A 13,519-nucleotide genomic window follows, 5' to 3' on the forward strand; every position below is an offset into this window, starting at 1 on the left:
CTGCTCATTATTCACACGTCTAGCGGCGGCAAGCGTGTTCTGAAAGGGGTCGAAACCATGGTAAATAGGCACTGGAGCGGTTGAACCGTGGTAAAACTCGTCTCCGTAGTTGAGTGGGAGCGGCCAAAGGAATGTGCAATCGTGTGTGTAGTGGAGCTGGGAGGGGCAAGCATAAGGGACGAAGACGGGGGTAACATGTCGGATGCGATCATACCAGCACTAAAGCACCGGATCCCATCAGAACTCCGAAGTTAAGCGTGCTTGGGTGAGAGTAGTACTAGGATGGGTGACCTCCTGGGAAATCCTCGTGTTGCATTCCCTTTTTAATTTTTTTGCGTCGCGTGCAAAAGAAAACGCACGTGCGCGACATATGTTTAGCACGTTTTATTATTTTGCACGTTTACGGTAAGTTTTAGCTCGCTGCTCATTATTCACACGTCTAGCGGCGGCAAGCGTGTTCTGAAAGGGGTCGAAACCATGGTAAATAGGCACTGGTGCGGTTGAACCGTCGTAAAACTTGTCTCCGTAGTTGAGCGGGAGCGGCCATAGGAATGTGCAATCGTGTGTGTAGTGGAGCTGGGAGGGGCAAGCATAAGGGACGAAGACGGGGGTAACATGTCGGATGCGATCATACCAGCACTAAAGCACCGGATCCCATCAGAACTGCGAAGTTAAGCGTGCTTGGGCGATGTAGTACTAGGATGGGTGACCTCCTGGGAAGTCCTCGTGTTGCATTCCCTTTTTATTTTTTTTGCGCCGCGTGCAAAAGAAAACGCACGTGCGCGACATATGTTTAGCACGTTTTATTATTTTGCACGTTTACGGTAAGTTTTAGCTCGCTGCTCATTATTCACGCGTCTAGCGGCGGCAAGCGTGTTCTGAAAGGGGTCGAAACCATGGTAAATAGGCACTGGAGCGGTTGAACCGTGGTAAAACTCGTCTCCGTAGTTGAGTGGGAGCGGCCAAAGGAATGTGCAATCGTGTGTGTAGTGGAGCTGGGAGGGGCAAGCATAAGGGACGAAGACGGGGGTAACATGTCGGATGCGATCATAGCAGCAGTAAAGCACCGGATCCCATCAGAACTCCGAAGTTAAGCGTGCTTGGGTGAGAGTAGTACTAGGATGGGTGACCTCCTGGGAAATCCTCGTGTTGCATTCCCTTTTTAATTTTTTTGCGTCGCGTGCAAAAGAAAACGCACGTGCGCGACATATGTTTAGCACGTTTTATTATTTTGCACGTTTACGGTAAGTTTTAGCTCGCTGCTCATTATTCACGCGTCTAGCGGCGGCAAGCGTGTTCTGAAAGGGGTCGAAACCATGGTAAATAGGCACTGGTGCGGTTGAACCGTGGTAAAACTCGTCTCCGTAGTTGAGCGGGAGCGGCCAAAGGAATGTGCAATCGTGTGTGTAGTGGAGCTGGGAGGGGCAAGCATATGGGACGAAGACGGGGGTAACATGTCGGGTGCGATCATACCAGCACTAAAGCACCGGATCCCATCAGAACTTCGAAGTTAAGCGTGCTTGGGCGAGAGTAGTACTAGGATGGGTGACCAACTGGGAAGTCCTCGTGTTGCATTCCCTTTTTATTTTTTTTTGCGCCGCGTGCAAAACAAAACGCACGTGCGCGACATATGTTTAGCACGTTTTACGATTTTACACGTTTACGGTAAGTTTTAGCTCGCTGCTCATTATTCACGCGTCTAGCGGCGACAAGCGTGTTCTGAAAGGGGTCGAAGCCATGGTAAATAGGCACTGGTGCGGTTGAACCGTGGTAAAACTCGTCTCCGTAGTTGAGCGGGAGCGGCCAAAGGAATGTGCAATCGTGTGTGTAGTGGAGCTGGGAGGGGCAAGCATAAGGGACGAAGACGGGGGTAACATGTCGGATGCGATCATACCAGCACTAAAGCACCGGATCCCATCAGAACTCCGAAGTTAAGCGTGCTTGGGCGAGAGTAGTACTAGGATGGGTGACCTCCTGGGAAGTCCTCGTGTTGCATTCCCTTTTTAATTTTTTTTGCGCCGCGTGCAAAACAAAACGCACGTGCGCGACATATGTTTAGCACGTTTTACGATTTTGCACGTTTACGGTAAGTTTTAGCTCGCTGCTCATTATTCACGCGTCTAGCGGCGACAAGCGTGTTCTGAAAGGGGTCGAAGCCATGGTAAATAGGCACTGGTGCGGTTGAACCGTGGTAAAACTCGTCTCCGTAGTTGAGCGGGAGCGGCCAAAGGAATGTGCAATCGTGTGTGTAGTGGAGCTGGGAGGGGCAAGCATAAGGGACGAAGACGGGGGTAACATGTCGGATGCGATCATACCAGCACTAAAGCACCGGATCCCATCAGAACTCCGAAGTTAAGCGTGCTTGGGCGAGAGTAGTACTAGGATGGGTGACCTCCTGGGAAGTCCTCGTGTTGCATTCCCTTTTTAATTTTTTTTGCGCCGCGTGCAAAACAAAACGCACGTGCGCGACATATGTTTAGCACGTTTTACGATTTTGCACGTTTACGGTAAGTTTTAGCTCGCTGCTCATTATTCACGCGTCTAGCGGCGACAAGCGTGTTCTGAAAGGGGTCGAAGCCATGGTAAATAGGCACTGGTGCGGTTGAACCGTGGTAAAACTCGTCTCCGTAGTTGAGCGGGAGCGGCCAAAGGAATGTGCAATCGTGTGTGTAGTGGAGCTGGGAGGGGCAAGCATAAGGGACGAAGACGGGGGTAACATGTCGGATGCGATCATACCAGCACTAAAGCACCGGATCCCATCAGAACTCCGAAGTTAAGCGTGCTTGGGCGAGAGTAGTACTAGGATGGGTGACCTCCTGGGAAGTCCTCGTGTTGCATTCCCTTTTTAATTTTTTTTGCGCCGCGTGCAAAACAAAACGCACGTGCGCGACATATGTTTAGCACGTTTTACGATTTTGCACGTTTACGGTAAGTTTTAGCTCGCTGCTCATTATTCACGCGTCTAGCGGCGACAAGCGTGTTCTGAAAGGGGTCGAAGCCATGGTAAATAGGCACTGGTGCGGTTGAACCGTGGTAAAACTCGTCTCCGTAGTTGAGCGGGAGCGGCCAAAGGAATGTGCAATCGTGTGTGTAGTGGAGCTGGGAGGGGCAAGCATAAGGGACGAAGACGGGGGTAACATGTCGGATGCGATCATACCAGCACTAAAGCACCGGATCCCATCAGAACTCCGAAGTTAAGCGTGCTTGGGCGAGAGTAGTACTAGGATGGGTGACCTCCTGGGAAGTCCTCGTGTTGCATTCCCTTTTTAATTTTTTTTGCGCCGCGTGCAAAACAAAACGCACGTGCGCGACATATGTTTAGCACGTTTTACGATTTTGCACGTTTACGGTAAGTTTTAGCTCGCTGCTCATTATTCACGCGTCTAGCGGCGGCAAGCGTGTTCTGGAAGGGGTCGAAGCCATGGTAAATAGGCACTGGTGCGGTTGAACCGTGGTAAAACTCATCTCCGTAGTTGAGCGGGAGCGGCCAAAGGAATGTGCAATCGTGTGTGTAGTGGAGCTGGGAGGGGCAAGCATAAGGGACGAAGACGGGGGTAAGATGTCGGATGCGATCATACCAGCACTAAAGCACCGGATCCCATCAGAACTCTGAAGTTAAGCGTGCTTGGGCGAGAGTAGTACTAGGATGGGTGACCTCCTGGGAAGTCCTCGTGTTGCATTCCCTTTTTAAATTTTTTTGCGCCGCGTGCAAAACAAAACGCACGTGCGCGACATATGTTTAGCACGTTTTATTATTTTGCACGTTTACGCTAAGTTTTAGCTCGCTGCTCATTATTCACACGTCTAGCGGCGGCAAGCATGTTCTCAAAGGGGTCGAAACCATGGTAAATAGGCACTGGTGCGGTTGAACCGTCGTAAAACTTGTCACCGTAGTTGAGCGGGAGCGGCCAAAGGAATGTGCAATCGTGTGTGTAGTGGAGCTGGGAGGGGCAAGCATAAGGGACGAAGACGGGGGTAACATGTCCGATGCGATCACACCAGCACTAAAGCACCGGATCCCATCAGAACTCCGAAGTTAAGCGTGCTTCGGCGAGAGTAGTACTAGGATGGGTGACCTCCTGGGAAGTCCTCGTGTTGCATTCCCTTTTTAATTTTTTTTGCGCCGCGTGCAAAACAAAACGCACGTGCGCGACATATATTTAGCACGTTTTATTATTTTGCACATTTGCGGTATGTTTTAGCTCGCTGCTCATTATTCACGCGTCTAGCGGCGACAAGCGTGTTCTGAAAGGGGTCGAAACCATGGTAAATAGGCACTGGAGCGGTTGAACCGTGGTAAAACTCGTCTCCGTAGTTGAGTGGGAGCGGCCAAAGGAATGTGCAATCGTGTGTGTAGTGGAGCTGGGAGGGGCAAGCATAAGGGACGAAGACGGGGGTAACATGCCGGATGCGATCATACCAGCACTAAAGCACCGGATCCCATCCGAACTCCGAAGTTAAGCGTGCTTGGGCGAGAGTAGTACTAGGATGGGTGACCTCTTGGGAAGTCCTCGTGTTGCATTCCCTTTTTATTTTTTTTGCGTCGCGTGCAAAAGAAAACGCACGTGCGCGACATATGTTTAGCACGTTTTATTATTTTGCACGTTTACGGTAAGTTTTAGCTCGCTGCTCATTATTCACGCGTCTAGCGGCGGCAAGCGTGTTCTGAAAGGGGTCGAAACCATGGTAAATAGGCACTGGTGCGGTTGAACCGTGGTAAAACTCGTCTCCGTAGTTGAGCGGGAGCGGCCAAAGGAATGTGCAATCGTGTGTGTAGTGGAGCTGGGAGGGGCAAGCATAAGGGACGAAGACGGGGGTAACATGTCAGATGCGATCATACCAGCACTAAAGCACCGGATCCCATAAGAACTCCGAAGTTAAGCTTGCTTGGGCGAGAGTAGTACTAGGATGGGTGACCTCCTGGGAAGTCCTCGTGTTGCATTCCCTTTTTAATTTTTTTTGCGCCGCGTGCAAAACAAAACGCACGTGCGCGACATATGTTTAGCACGTTTTACTATTTTGCACGTTTACGGTAAGTTTTAGCTCGCTGCTCATTATTCACGCGTCTAGCGGCGGCAAGCGTGTTCTGAATGGGGTCGAAACCATGGTAAATAGGCACTGGAGCGGTTGAACCGTGGTAAAACTCGTCTCCGTAGTTGAGCGGGAGCGGCCAAAGGAATGTGCAATCGTGTGTGTAGTGGAGCTGGGAGGGGCAAGCATAAGGGACGAAGACGGGGGTAACATTTCGGATGCGATCATACCAGCACTAAAGCACCGGATCCCATCAGAACTCCGAAGTTAAGCGTGCTTGGGCGAGAGTAGTACTAGGATGGGTGACCTCTTGGGAAGTCCTCGTGTTGCATTCCCTTTTTAATTTTTTTTGCGCCGCGTGCAAAACAAAACGCACGTGCGCGACATATGTTTAGCACGTTTTATTATTTTGCACGTTTACGGTAAGTTTTAGCTCGCTGCTCATTATTCACGCGTCTAGCGGCGGCAAGCGTGTTCTGAAAGGGGTCGAAACCATGGTAAATAGGCACTGGTGCGGTTGAACCGTGGTAAAACTCGTCTCCTTAGTTGAGCGGGAGCGGCCAAAGGAATGTGCAATCGTGTGTGTAGTGGAGTTGGGAGGGGCAAGCATAAGGGACGAAGACGGGGGTAACATGTCGGATGCGATCACACCAGCACTAAAGCACCGGATCCCATCAGAACTCCGAAGTTAAGCGTGCTTCGGTGAGAGTAGTACTAAGATGGGTGACCTCCTGGGAAGTCCTCGTGTTGCATTCCCTTTTTAATTTTTTTGCGCCGTGTGCAAAACAAAACGCACGTGCGCGACATATGTTTAGCACGTTTTATTATTTTGCACGTTTACGGTAACTTTTAGCTGTTTTAGCTCGCTGCTCATTATTCACGCGTCTAGCGGCGGCAGGCGTGTTCTGAAAGGGGTCGAAATCATGGTAAATAGGCACTGGTGCGGTTGAACCGTGGTAAAACTCGTCTCCGTAGTTGAGCGGGAGCGGCCAAAGGAATGTGCAATCGTGTGTGTAGTGGAGCTGGGAGGGGCAAGCATAAGGGACGAAGACGGGGGTAACATGTCGGATGCGATCATACCAGCACTAAAGCATCGGATCCCATCAAAACTCCGAAGTTAAGCGTGCGTGGGCGAGAGTAGTACTAGGATGGGTGACCTCCTGGGAAGTCCTCGTGTTGCATTCCTTTTTTAATTTTTTTTGCGCCGCGTGCATAACAAAACGCACGTGCGCGACATATGTTTAGCACGTTTTATTATTTTGCACGTTTACGATAAGTTTTAGCTCGCTGCTCATTATTCACACGTCTAGCGGCGGCAAGCGTGTTCTGAAAGTGGTCGAAACCATGGTAAATAGGCACTGGTGCGGTTGAACCGTCGTAAAACTTGTCTCCGTAGTTGAGCGGGAGCGGCCAAAGGAATGTGCAATCGTGTGTGTAGTGGAGCTGGGAGGGGCAAGCATAAGGGACGAAGACGGGGGTAACATGTCGGATGCGATCATACCAGCGCTAAATCACCGGATCCCATCAAAACTCTGAAGTTAAGCGTGCTTGGGCGAGAGTAGTACTAGGATGGGTGACCTCCTGGGAAGTCCTCGTCTTGCATTCCCTTTTTAATTTTTTTTGCGCCGCGTGCAAAACAAAACGCACGTGCGCGACATATGTTTAGCACGTTTTATTATTTTGCACGTTTACGGTAAGTTTTAGCTCGCTGCTCATTATTCACGCGTCTAGCGGCAGCAAGCGTGTTCTGAAAGGGGTCGAAACCATGGTAAATAGGCACTGGTGCGGTTGAACCGTGGTAAAACTCGTCTCCGTAGTTGAGCGGGAGCGGCCAAAGGAATGTGCAATCGTGTGTGTAGTGGAGCTGGGAGGGGCAAGGATAAGGGACGAAGACGGGGGTAACATGTCGGATGCGATCACACCAGCACTAAAGCACCGGATCCCATCAGAACTCCGAAGTTAAGCGTGCTTGGGCGAGAGTAGTACTAGGATGGGTGACCTCTTGGGATGTCCTCGTGTTGCATTCCGTTTTTAATTTTTTTTGTGCCGCGTGCATAACAAAACGCACATGCGCGACATATGTTTAGCACGTTTTATTATTTTGCATGTTTACGGTAAGTTTTAGCTCGCTGCTCATTATTCACGCGTCTAGCGGCGGCAAGCGTGTTCTCAAAGGGGTCGAAACCATGGTAAATAGGCACTGGTGCGGTTGAACCGTCGTAAAACTTGTCTCCGTAGTTGAGCGGGAGCGGCCAAAGGAATGTGCAATCGTGTGTGTAGTGGAGCTGGGAGGGGCAAGGATAAGGGACGAAGACGGAGGTAACATGTCGGATGCGATCATACCAGCACTAAAGCACCGGATCCCATCAGAACTCCGAAGTTAAGCGTGCTTGGGCGAGAGTAGTACTAGGATGGGTGACCTCTTGGGAAGTCCTCGTGTTGCATTCCCTTTTTAATTTTTTTTGCGCCGCGTGCAAAACAAAACGCACGTGCGCGACATATGTTTAGCACGTTTTATTATTTTGCACGTTTACGGTAAGTTTTAGCTCGCTGCTCATTATTCACGCGTCTAGCGGCGGCAAGCGTGTTCTGAAAGGGGTCGAAACCATGGTAAATAGGCACTGGTGCGGTTGAACCGTGGTAAAACTCGTCTCCTTAGTTGAGCGGGAGCGGCCAAAGGAATGTGCAATCCTGTGTGTAGTGGAGTTGGGAGGGGCAAGCATAAGGGACGAAGACGGGGGTAACATGTCGGATGCGATCACACCAGCACTAAAGCACCGGATCCCATAAGAACTCCGAAGTTAAGCGTGCTTCGGTGAGAGTAGTACTAAGATGGGTGACCTCCTGGGAAGTCCTCGTGTTGCATTCCCTTTTTAATTTTTTTGCGCCGTGTGCAAAACAAAACGCACGTGCGCGACATATGTTTAGCACGTTTTATTATTTTGCACGTTTACGGTAACTTTTAGCTGTTTTAGCTCGCTGCTCATTATTCACGCGTGTAGCGGCGGCAGGCGTGTTCTGAAAGGGGTCGAAATCATGGTAAATAGGCACTGGTGCGGTTGAACCGTGGTAAAACTCGTCTCCGTAGTTGAGCGGGAGCGGCCAAAGGAATGTGCAATCGTGTGTGTAGTGGAGCTGGGAGGGGCAAGCATAAGGGACGAAGACGGGGGTAACATGTCGGATGCGATCATACCAGCACTAAAGCATCGGATCCCATCAAAACTCCGAAGTTAAGCGTGCGTGGGCGAGAGTAGTACTAGGATGGGTGACCTCCTGGGAAGTCCTCGTGTTGCATTCCTTTTTTAATTTTTTTTGCGCCGCGTGCATAACAAAACGCACGTGCGCGACATATGTTTAGCACGTTTTATTATTTTGCACGTTTACGATAAGTTTTAGCTCGCTGCTCATTATTCACACGTCTAGCGGCGGCAAGCGTGTTCTGAAAGTGGTCGAAACCATGGTAAATAGGCACTGGTGCGGTTGAACCGTCGTAAAACTTGTCTCCGTAGTTGAGCGGGAGCGGCCAAAGGAATGTGCAATCGTGTGTGTAGTGGAGCTGGGAGGGGCAAGCATAAGGGACGAAGACGGGGGTAACATGTCGGATGCGATCATACCAGCGCTAAATCACCGGATCCCATCAAAACTCTGAAGTTAAGCGTGCTTGGGCGAGAGTAGTACTAGGATGGGTGACCTCCTGGGAAGTCCTCGTCTTGCATTCCCTTTTTAATTTTTTTTGCGCCGCGTGCAAAACAAAACGCACGTGCGCGACATATGTTTAGCACGTTTTATTATTTTGCACGTTTACGGTAAGTTTTAGCTCGCTGCTCATTATTCACGCGTCTAGCGGCAGCAAGCGTGTTCTGAAAGGGGTCGAAACCATGGTAAATAGGCACTGGAGCGGTTGAACCGTGGTAAAACTCGTCTCCGTAGTTGAGCGGGAGCGGCCAAAGGAATGTGCAATCGTGTGTGTAGTGGAGTTGGGAGGGGCAAGCATAAGGGACGAAGACGGGGGTAACATGTCGGATGCGATCACACCAGCACTAAAGCACCGGATCCCATCAGAACTCCGAAGTTAAGCGTGCTTCGGTGAGAGTAGTACTAAGATGGGTGACCTCCTGGGAAGTCCTCGTGTTGCATTCCCTTTTTAATTTTTTTGCGCCGTGTGCAAAACAAAACGCACGTGCGCGACATATGTTTAGCACGTTTTATTATTTTGCACGTTTACGGTAACTTTTAGCTGTTTTAGCTCGCTGCTCATTATTCACGCGTCTAGCGGCGGCAGGCGTGTTCTGAAAGGGGTCGAAATCATGGTAAATAGGCACTGGTGCGGTTGAACCGTGGTAAAACTCGTCTCCGTAGTTGAGCGGGAGCGGCCAAAGGAATGTGCAATCGTGTGTGTAGTGGAGCTGGGAGGGGCAAGCATAAGGGACGAAGACGGGGGTAACATGTCGGATGCGATCATACCAGCACTAAAGCATCGGATCCCATCAAAACTCCGAAGTTAAGCGTGCGTGGGCGAGAGTAGTACTAGGATGGGTGACCTCCTGGGAAGTCCTCGTGTTGCATTCCTTTTTTAATTTTTTTTGCGCCGCGTGCATAACAAAACGCACGTGCGCGACATATGTTTAGCACGTTTTATTATTTTGCACGTTTACGATAAGTTTTAGCTCGCTGCTCATTATTCACACGTCTAGCGGCGGCAAGCGTGTTCTGAAAGTGGTCGAAACCATGGTAAATAGGCACTGGTGCGGTTGAACCGTCGTAAAACTTGTCTCCGTAGTTGAGCGGGAGCGGCCAAAGGAATGTGCAATCGTGTGTGTAGTGGAGCTGGGAGGGGCAAGCATAAGGGACGAAGACGGGGGTAACATGTCAGATGCGATCATACCAGCGCTAAATCACCGGATCCCATCAAAACTCTGAAGTTAAGCGTGCTTGGGCGAGAGTAGTACTAGGATGGGTGACCTCCTGGGAAGTCCTCGTCTTGCATTCCCTTTTTAATTTTTTTTGCGCCGCGTGCAAAACAAAACGCACGTGCGCGACATATGTTTAGCACGTTTTATTATTTTGCACGTTTACGGTAAGTTTTAGCTCGCTGCTCATTATTCACGCGTCTAGCGGCAGCAAGCGTGTGCTGAAAGGGGTCGAAACCATGGTAAATAGGCACTGGTGCGGTTGAACCGTGGTAAAACTCGTCTCCGTAGTTGAGCGGGAGCGGCCAAAGGAATGTGCAATCGTGTGTGTAGTGGAGCTGGGAGGGGCAAGGATAAGGGACGAAGACGGAGGTAACATGTCGGATGCGATCATACCAGCACTAAAGCACCGGATCCCATCAGAACTCCGAAGTTAAGCGTGCTTGGGCGAGAGTAGTACTAGGATGGGTGACCTCTTGGGATGTCCTCGTGTTGCATTCCGTTTTTAATTTTTTTTGTGCCGCGTGCATAACAAAACGCACATGCGCGACATATGTTTAGCACGTTTTATTATTTTGCATGTTTACGGTAAGTTTTAGCTCTCTGCTCATTATTCACGCGTCTAGCGGCGGCAAGCGTGTTCTCAAAGGGGTCGAAACCATGGTAAATAGGCACTGGTGCGGTTGAACCGTCGTAAAACTTGTCTCCATAGTTGAGCGGGAGCGGCCAAAGGAATGTGCAATCGTGTGTGTAGTGGAGCTGGGAGGGGCAAGGATAAGGGACGAAGACGGAGGTAACATGTCGGATGCGATCATACCAGCACTAAAGCACCGGATCCCATCAGAACTCCGAAGTTAAGCGTGCTTGGGCGAGAGTAGTACTAGGATGGGTGACCTCTTGGGATGTCCTCGTGTTGCATTCCGTTTTTAATTTTTTTTGTGCCGCGTGCATAACAAAACGCACATGCGCGACATATGTTTAGCACGTTTTATTATTTTGCATGTTTACGGTAAGTTTTAGCTCGCTGCTCATTATTCACGCGTCTAGCGGCGGCAAGCGTGTTCTCAAAGGGGTCGAAACCATGGTAAATAGGCACTGGTGCGGTTGAACCGTCGTAAAACTTGTCTCCATAGTTGAGCGGGAGCGGCCAAAGGAATGTGCAATCGTGTGTGTAGTGGAGCTGGGAGGGGCAAGCATAAGGGACGAAGACGGGGGTAACATGTCGGATGCGATCATACCAGCACTAAAGCACCGGATCCCATCAGAACTCCGAAGTTAAGCGTGCATATGTTTAGCACGTTTTACTATTTTGCACGTTTACGGTAAGTTTTAGCTCGCTGCTCATTATTCACGCGTCTAGCGGCGGCAAGCGTGTTCTGAAAGGGGTCGAAACCATGGTAAATAGGCACTGGAGCGGTTGAACCGTGGTAAAACTCGTCTCCGTAGTTGAGCGGGAGCGGCCAAAGGAATGTGCAATCGTGTGTGTAGCGGAGCTGGGAGGGGCAAGCATAAGGGACGAAGACGGGGGTAACATGTTGGATGCGATCATACCAGCACTAAAGCATCGGATCCCATCAGAACTCCAAAGTTAAGCGTGCTTGGGCGAGAGTAGTACTAGGATGGGTGACCTCCTGGGAAGTCCTTGTGTTGCATTCCCTTTTTAATTTTTTTTGCGCCGCGTGCAAAAGAAAACGCACGTGCGCGACATATGTTTTGCACGTTTACGGTAAGTTTTAGCTCGCTGCTCATTATTCACGCGTCTAGCGGCGGCAAGCGTGTTCTGAAAGGGGTCGAAACCATGGTAAATAGGCACTGGAGTGGTTGAACCGTGGTAAAACTCGTCTCCGTAGTTGAGCGGGAGCGGCCAAAGGAATGTGCAATCGTGTGTGTAGTGGAGCTGGGAGGGGCAAGCATAAGGGACGAAGACGGGGATAACATGTCGGATGCGATCATACCAGCACTAAAGCACCGGATCCCATCAGAACTCCGAAGTTAAGCGTGCATATGTTTAGCACGTTTTACTATTTTGCACGTTTACGGTAAGTATTAGCTCGCTGCTCATTATTCACGCGTCTAGCGGCGGCAAGCGTGTTCTGAAAGGGGTCGAAACCATGGTAAATAGGCACTGGAGCGGTTGAACCGTGGTAAAACTCGTCTCCGTAGTTGAGCGGGAGCGGCCAAAGGAATGTGCAATCGTGTGTGTAGTGGAGCTGGGAGGGGCAAGCATAAGGGACGAAGACGGGGGTAACATGTCGGATGCGATCATACCAGCACTAAAGCACCGGATCCCATCAGAACTCCGAAGTTAAGCGTGCTTGGGCGAGAGTAGTACTAGGATGGGTGACCTCCTTGGAAGTCCTCGTGTTGCATTCCCTTTTTAATTTTTTTGCGCCGTGTGCAAAACAAAACGCACGTGCGCGACATATGTTTAGCACGTTTTATTATTTTGCACGTTTACGGTAAGTTTTAGCTGTTTTAGCTCGCTGCTCATTATTCACGCGTCTTTTTTGCGCCGTGTGCAAAACAAAACGCACGTGCGCGACATATGTTTAGCACGTTTTATTATTTTGCACGTTTACGGTAAGTTTTAGCTGTTTTAGCTCGCTGCTCATTATTCACGCGTCTAGCGGCGGCAGGCGTGTTCTGAAAGGGGTCGAAATCATGGTAAATAGGCACTGGTGCGGTTGAACCGTGGTAAAACTCGTCTCCGTAGTTGAGCGGGAGCGGCCAAAGGAATGTGCAATCGTGTGTGTAGTGGAGCTGGGAGGGGCAAGCATAAGGGACGAAGACGGGGGTAACATGTCGGATGCGATCATACCAGCACTAAAGCATCGGATCCCATCAAAACTCCGAAGTTAAGCGTGCGTGGGCGAGAGTAGTACTAGGATGGGTGACCTCCTGGGAAGTCCTCGTGTTGCATTCCATTTTTAATTTTTTTTGCACCGCGTGCATAACAAAACGCACGTGCGCGACATATGTTTAGCACGTTTTATTATTTTGCACGTTTACGATAAGTTTTAGCTCGCTGCTCATTATTCACACGTCTAGCGGCGGCAAGCGTGTTCTGAAAGTGGTCGAAACCATGGTAAATAGGCACTGGTGCGGTTGAACCGTCGTAAAACTTGTCTCCGTAGTTGAGCGGGAGCGGCCAAAGGAATGTGCAATCGTGTGTGTAGTGGAGCTGGGAGGGGCAAGCATAAGGGACGAAGACGGGGGTAACATGTCGGATGCGATCATACCAGCGCTAAATCACCGGATCCCATCAAAACTCTGAAGTTAAGCGTGCTTGGGCGAGAGTAGTACTAGGATGGGTGACCTCCTGGGAAGTCCTCGTCTTGCATTCCCTTTTTAATTTTTTTTGCGCCGCGTGCAAAACAAAACGCACGTGCGCGACATATGTTTAGCACGTTTTATTATTTTGCACGTTTACGGTAAGTTTTAGCTCGCTGCTCATTATTCACGCGTCTAGCGGCAGCAAGCGTGTTCTGAAAGGGGTCGAAACCATGGTAAATAGGCACTGGTGCGGTTAAACCGTGGTAAAACTCGTCTGCGTAGTTGAGCGGGAGCGGCCAAAGGAA

General features: G+C 50.2%; 30 non-coding genes across 30 annotated transcripts; all 30 read left to right on the forward strand.

The window, feature by feature from the left end:
- The first annotated feature begins 200 nt into the window (after positions 1-200).
- On the forward strand, positions 201-319 carry LOC141039415 (5S ribosomal RNA). Its single transcript, XR_012200344.1, has one exon. It is a non-coding gene; the product is annotated as a 5S ribosomal RNA (ribosomal RNA).
- Positions 320-620: 301 nt separating this feature from the next.
- Positions 621-738, forward strand: LOC141040073 (5S ribosomal RNA). Its single transcript, XR_012201003.1, has one exon. It is a non-coding gene; the product is annotated as a 5S ribosomal RNA (ribosomal RNA).
- A 301-nt stretch (positions 739-1,039) lies between these two features.
- LOC141039998 (5S ribosomal RNA) lies at positions 1,040-1,158 on the forward strand. Its single transcript, XR_012200931.1, has one exon. It is a non-coding gene; the product is annotated as a 5S ribosomal RNA (ribosomal RNA).
- Positions 1,159-1,459: 301 nt separating this feature from the next.
- Positions 1,460-1,578, forward strand: LOC141039722 (5S ribosomal RNA). The gene has a single exon (XR_012200654.1). It is a non-coding gene; the product is annotated as a 5S ribosomal RNA (ribosomal RNA).
- Positions 1,579-1,880: 302 nt separating this feature from the next.
- Positions 1,881-1,999, forward strand: LOC141040395 (5S ribosomal RNA). Its single transcript, XR_012201298.1, has one exon. It is a non-coding gene; the product is annotated as a 5S ribosomal RNA (ribosomal RNA).
- Positions 2,000-2,301: 302 nt separating this feature from the next.
- LOC141040397 (5S ribosomal RNA) lies at positions 2,302-2,420 on the forward strand. Its single transcript, XR_012201300.1, has one exon. It is a non-coding gene; the product is annotated as a 5S ribosomal RNA (ribosomal RNA).
- A 302-nt stretch (positions 2,421-2,722) lies between these two features.
- LOC141040398 (5S ribosomal RNA) lies at positions 2,723-2,841 on the forward strand. Its single transcript, XR_012201301.1, has one exon. It is a non-coding gene; the product is annotated as a 5S ribosomal RNA (ribosomal RNA).
- Positions 2,842-3,143: 302 nt separating this feature from the next.
- Positions 3,144-3,262, forward strand: LOC141040399 (5S ribosomal RNA). Its single transcript, XR_012201302.1, has one exon. It is a non-coding gene; the product is annotated as a 5S ribosomal RNA (ribosomal RNA).
- Positions 3,263-3,564: 302 nt separating this feature from the next.
- Positions 3,565-3,683, forward strand: LOC141040550 (5S ribosomal RNA). Its single transcript, XR_012201453.1, has one exon. It is a non-coding gene; the product is annotated as a 5S ribosomal RNA (ribosomal RNA).
- A 302-nt stretch (positions 3,684-3,985) lies between these two features.
- On the forward strand, positions 3,986-4,104 carry LOC141039962 (5S ribosomal RNA). The gene has a single exon (XR_012200895.1). It is a non-coding gene; the product is annotated as a 5S ribosomal RNA (ribosomal RNA).
- Positions 4,105-4,406: 302 nt separating this feature from the next.
- Positions 4,407-4,525, forward strand: LOC141040416 (5S ribosomal RNA). Its single transcript, XR_012201319.1, has one exon. It is a non-coding gene; the product is annotated as a 5S ribosomal RNA (ribosomal RNA).
- Positions 4,526-4,826: 301 nt separating this feature from the next.
- On the forward strand, positions 4,827-4,945 carry LOC141039811 (5S ribosomal RNA). The gene has a single exon (XR_012200744.1). It is a non-coding gene; the product is annotated as a 5S ribosomal RNA (ribosomal RNA).
- A 302-nt stretch (positions 4,946-5,247) lies between these two features.
- On the forward strand, positions 5,248-5,366 carry LOC141040420 (5S ribosomal RNA). Its single transcript, XR_012201323.1, has one exon. It is a non-coding gene; the product is annotated as a 5S ribosomal RNA (ribosomal RNA).
- A 302-nt stretch (positions 5,367-5,668) lies between these two features.
- On the forward strand, positions 5,669-5,787 carry LOC141039987 (5S ribosomal RNA). The gene has a single exon (XR_012200920.1). It is a non-coding gene; the product is annotated as a 5S ribosomal RNA (ribosomal RNA).
- A 310-nt stretch (positions 5,788-6,097) lies between these two features.
- On the forward strand, positions 6,098-6,216 carry LOC141039886 (5S ribosomal RNA). The gene has a single exon (XR_012200819.1). It is a non-coding gene; the product is annotated as a 5S ribosomal RNA (ribosomal RNA).
- Positions 6,217-6,518: 302 nt separating this feature from the next.
- Positions 6,519-6,637, forward strand: LOC141040052 (5S ribosomal RNA). The gene has a single exon (XR_012200983.1). It is a non-coding gene; the product is annotated as a 5S ribosomal RNA (ribosomal RNA).
- A 302-nt stretch (positions 6,638-6,939) lies between these two features.
- On the forward strand, positions 6,940-7,058 carry LOC141039781 (5S ribosomal RNA). Its single transcript, XR_012200714.1, has one exon. It is a non-coding gene; the product is annotated as a 5S ribosomal RNA (ribosomal RNA).
- Positions 7,059-7,360: 302 nt separating this feature from the next.
- LOC141040421 (5S ribosomal RNA) lies at positions 7,361-7,479 on the forward strand. Its single transcript, XR_012201324.1, has one exon. It is a non-coding gene; the product is annotated as a 5S ribosomal RNA (ribosomal RNA).
- A 302-nt stretch (positions 7,480-7,781) lies between these two features.
- LOC141040051 (5S ribosomal RNA) lies at positions 7,782-7,900 on the forward strand. Its single transcript, XR_012200982.1, has one exon. It is a non-coding gene; the product is annotated as a 5S ribosomal RNA (ribosomal RNA).
- Positions 7,901-8,210: 310 nt separating this feature from the next.
- On the forward strand, positions 8,211-8,329 carry LOC141039887 (5S ribosomal RNA). Its single transcript, XR_012200820.1, has one exon. It is a non-coding gene; the product is annotated as a 5S ribosomal RNA (ribosomal RNA).
- Positions 8,330-8,631: 302 nt separating this feature from the next.
- LOC141040053 (5S ribosomal RNA) lies at positions 8,632-8,750 on the forward strand. The gene has a single exon (XR_012200984.1). It is a non-coding gene; the product is annotated as a 5S ribosomal RNA (ribosomal RNA).
- Positions 8,751-9,052: 302 nt separating this feature from the next.
- Positions 9,053-9,171, forward strand: LOC141039988 (5S ribosomal RNA). Its single transcript, XR_012200921.1, has one exon. It is a non-coding gene; the product is annotated as a 5S ribosomal RNA (ribosomal RNA).
- Positions 9,172-9,481: 310 nt separating this feature from the next.
- Positions 9,482-9,600, forward strand: LOC141039889 (5S ribosomal RNA). Its single transcript, XR_012200822.1, has one exon. It is a non-coding gene; the product is annotated as a 5S ribosomal RNA (ribosomal RNA).
- Positions 9,601-9,902: 302 nt separating this feature from the next.
- LOC141040078 (5S ribosomal RNA) lies at positions 9,903-10,021 on the forward strand. Its single transcript, XR_012201009.1, has one exon. It is a non-coding gene; the product is annotated as a 5S ribosomal RNA (ribosomal RNA).
- A 302-nt stretch (positions 10,022-10,323) lies between these two features.
- LOC141039584 (5S ribosomal RNA) lies at positions 10,324-10,442 on the forward strand. Its single transcript, XR_012200513.1, has one exon. It is a non-coding gene; the product is annotated as a 5S ribosomal RNA (ribosomal RNA).
- Positions 10,443-10,744: 302 nt separating this feature from the next.
- On the forward strand, positions 10,745-10,863 carry LOC141039586 (5S ribosomal RNA). Its single transcript, XR_012200515.1, has one exon. It is a non-coding gene; the product is annotated as a 5S ribosomal RNA (ribosomal RNA).
- Positions 10,864-11,478: 615 nt separating this feature from the next.
- Positions 11,479-11,597, forward strand: LOC141039709 (5S ribosomal RNA). The gene has a single exon (XR_012200641.1). It is a non-coding gene; the product is annotated as a 5S ribosomal RNA (ribosomal RNA).
- A 598-nt stretch (positions 11,598-12,195) lies between these two features.
- Positions 12,196-12,314, forward strand: LOC141040554 (5S ribosomal RNA). The gene has a single exon (XR_012201457.1). It is a non-coding gene; the product is annotated as a 5S ribosomal RNA (ribosomal RNA).
- A 431-nt stretch (positions 12,315-12,745) lies between these two features.
- LOC141039890 (5S ribosomal RNA) lies at positions 12,746-12,864 on the forward strand. Its single transcript, XR_012200823.1, has one exon. It is a non-coding gene; the product is annotated as a 5S ribosomal RNA (ribosomal RNA).
- A 302-nt stretch (positions 12,865-13,166) lies between these two features.
- On the forward strand, positions 13,167-13,285 carry LOC141040054 (5S ribosomal RNA). The gene has a single exon (XR_012200985.1). It is a non-coding gene; the product is annotated as a 5S ribosomal RNA (ribosomal RNA).
- Positions 13,286-13,519: the final 234 nt, after the last annotated feature.

The sequence above is a fragment of the Aegilops tauschii genome, chromosome 1 (genome assembly GCF_002575655.3).
Source record: "Aegilops tauschii subsp. strangulata cultivar AL8/78 chromosome 1, Aet v6.0, whole genome shotgun sequence".
NCBI lineage: Eukaryota > Viridiplantae > Streptophyta > Magnoliopsida > Poales > Poaceae > Aegilops > Aegilops tauschii.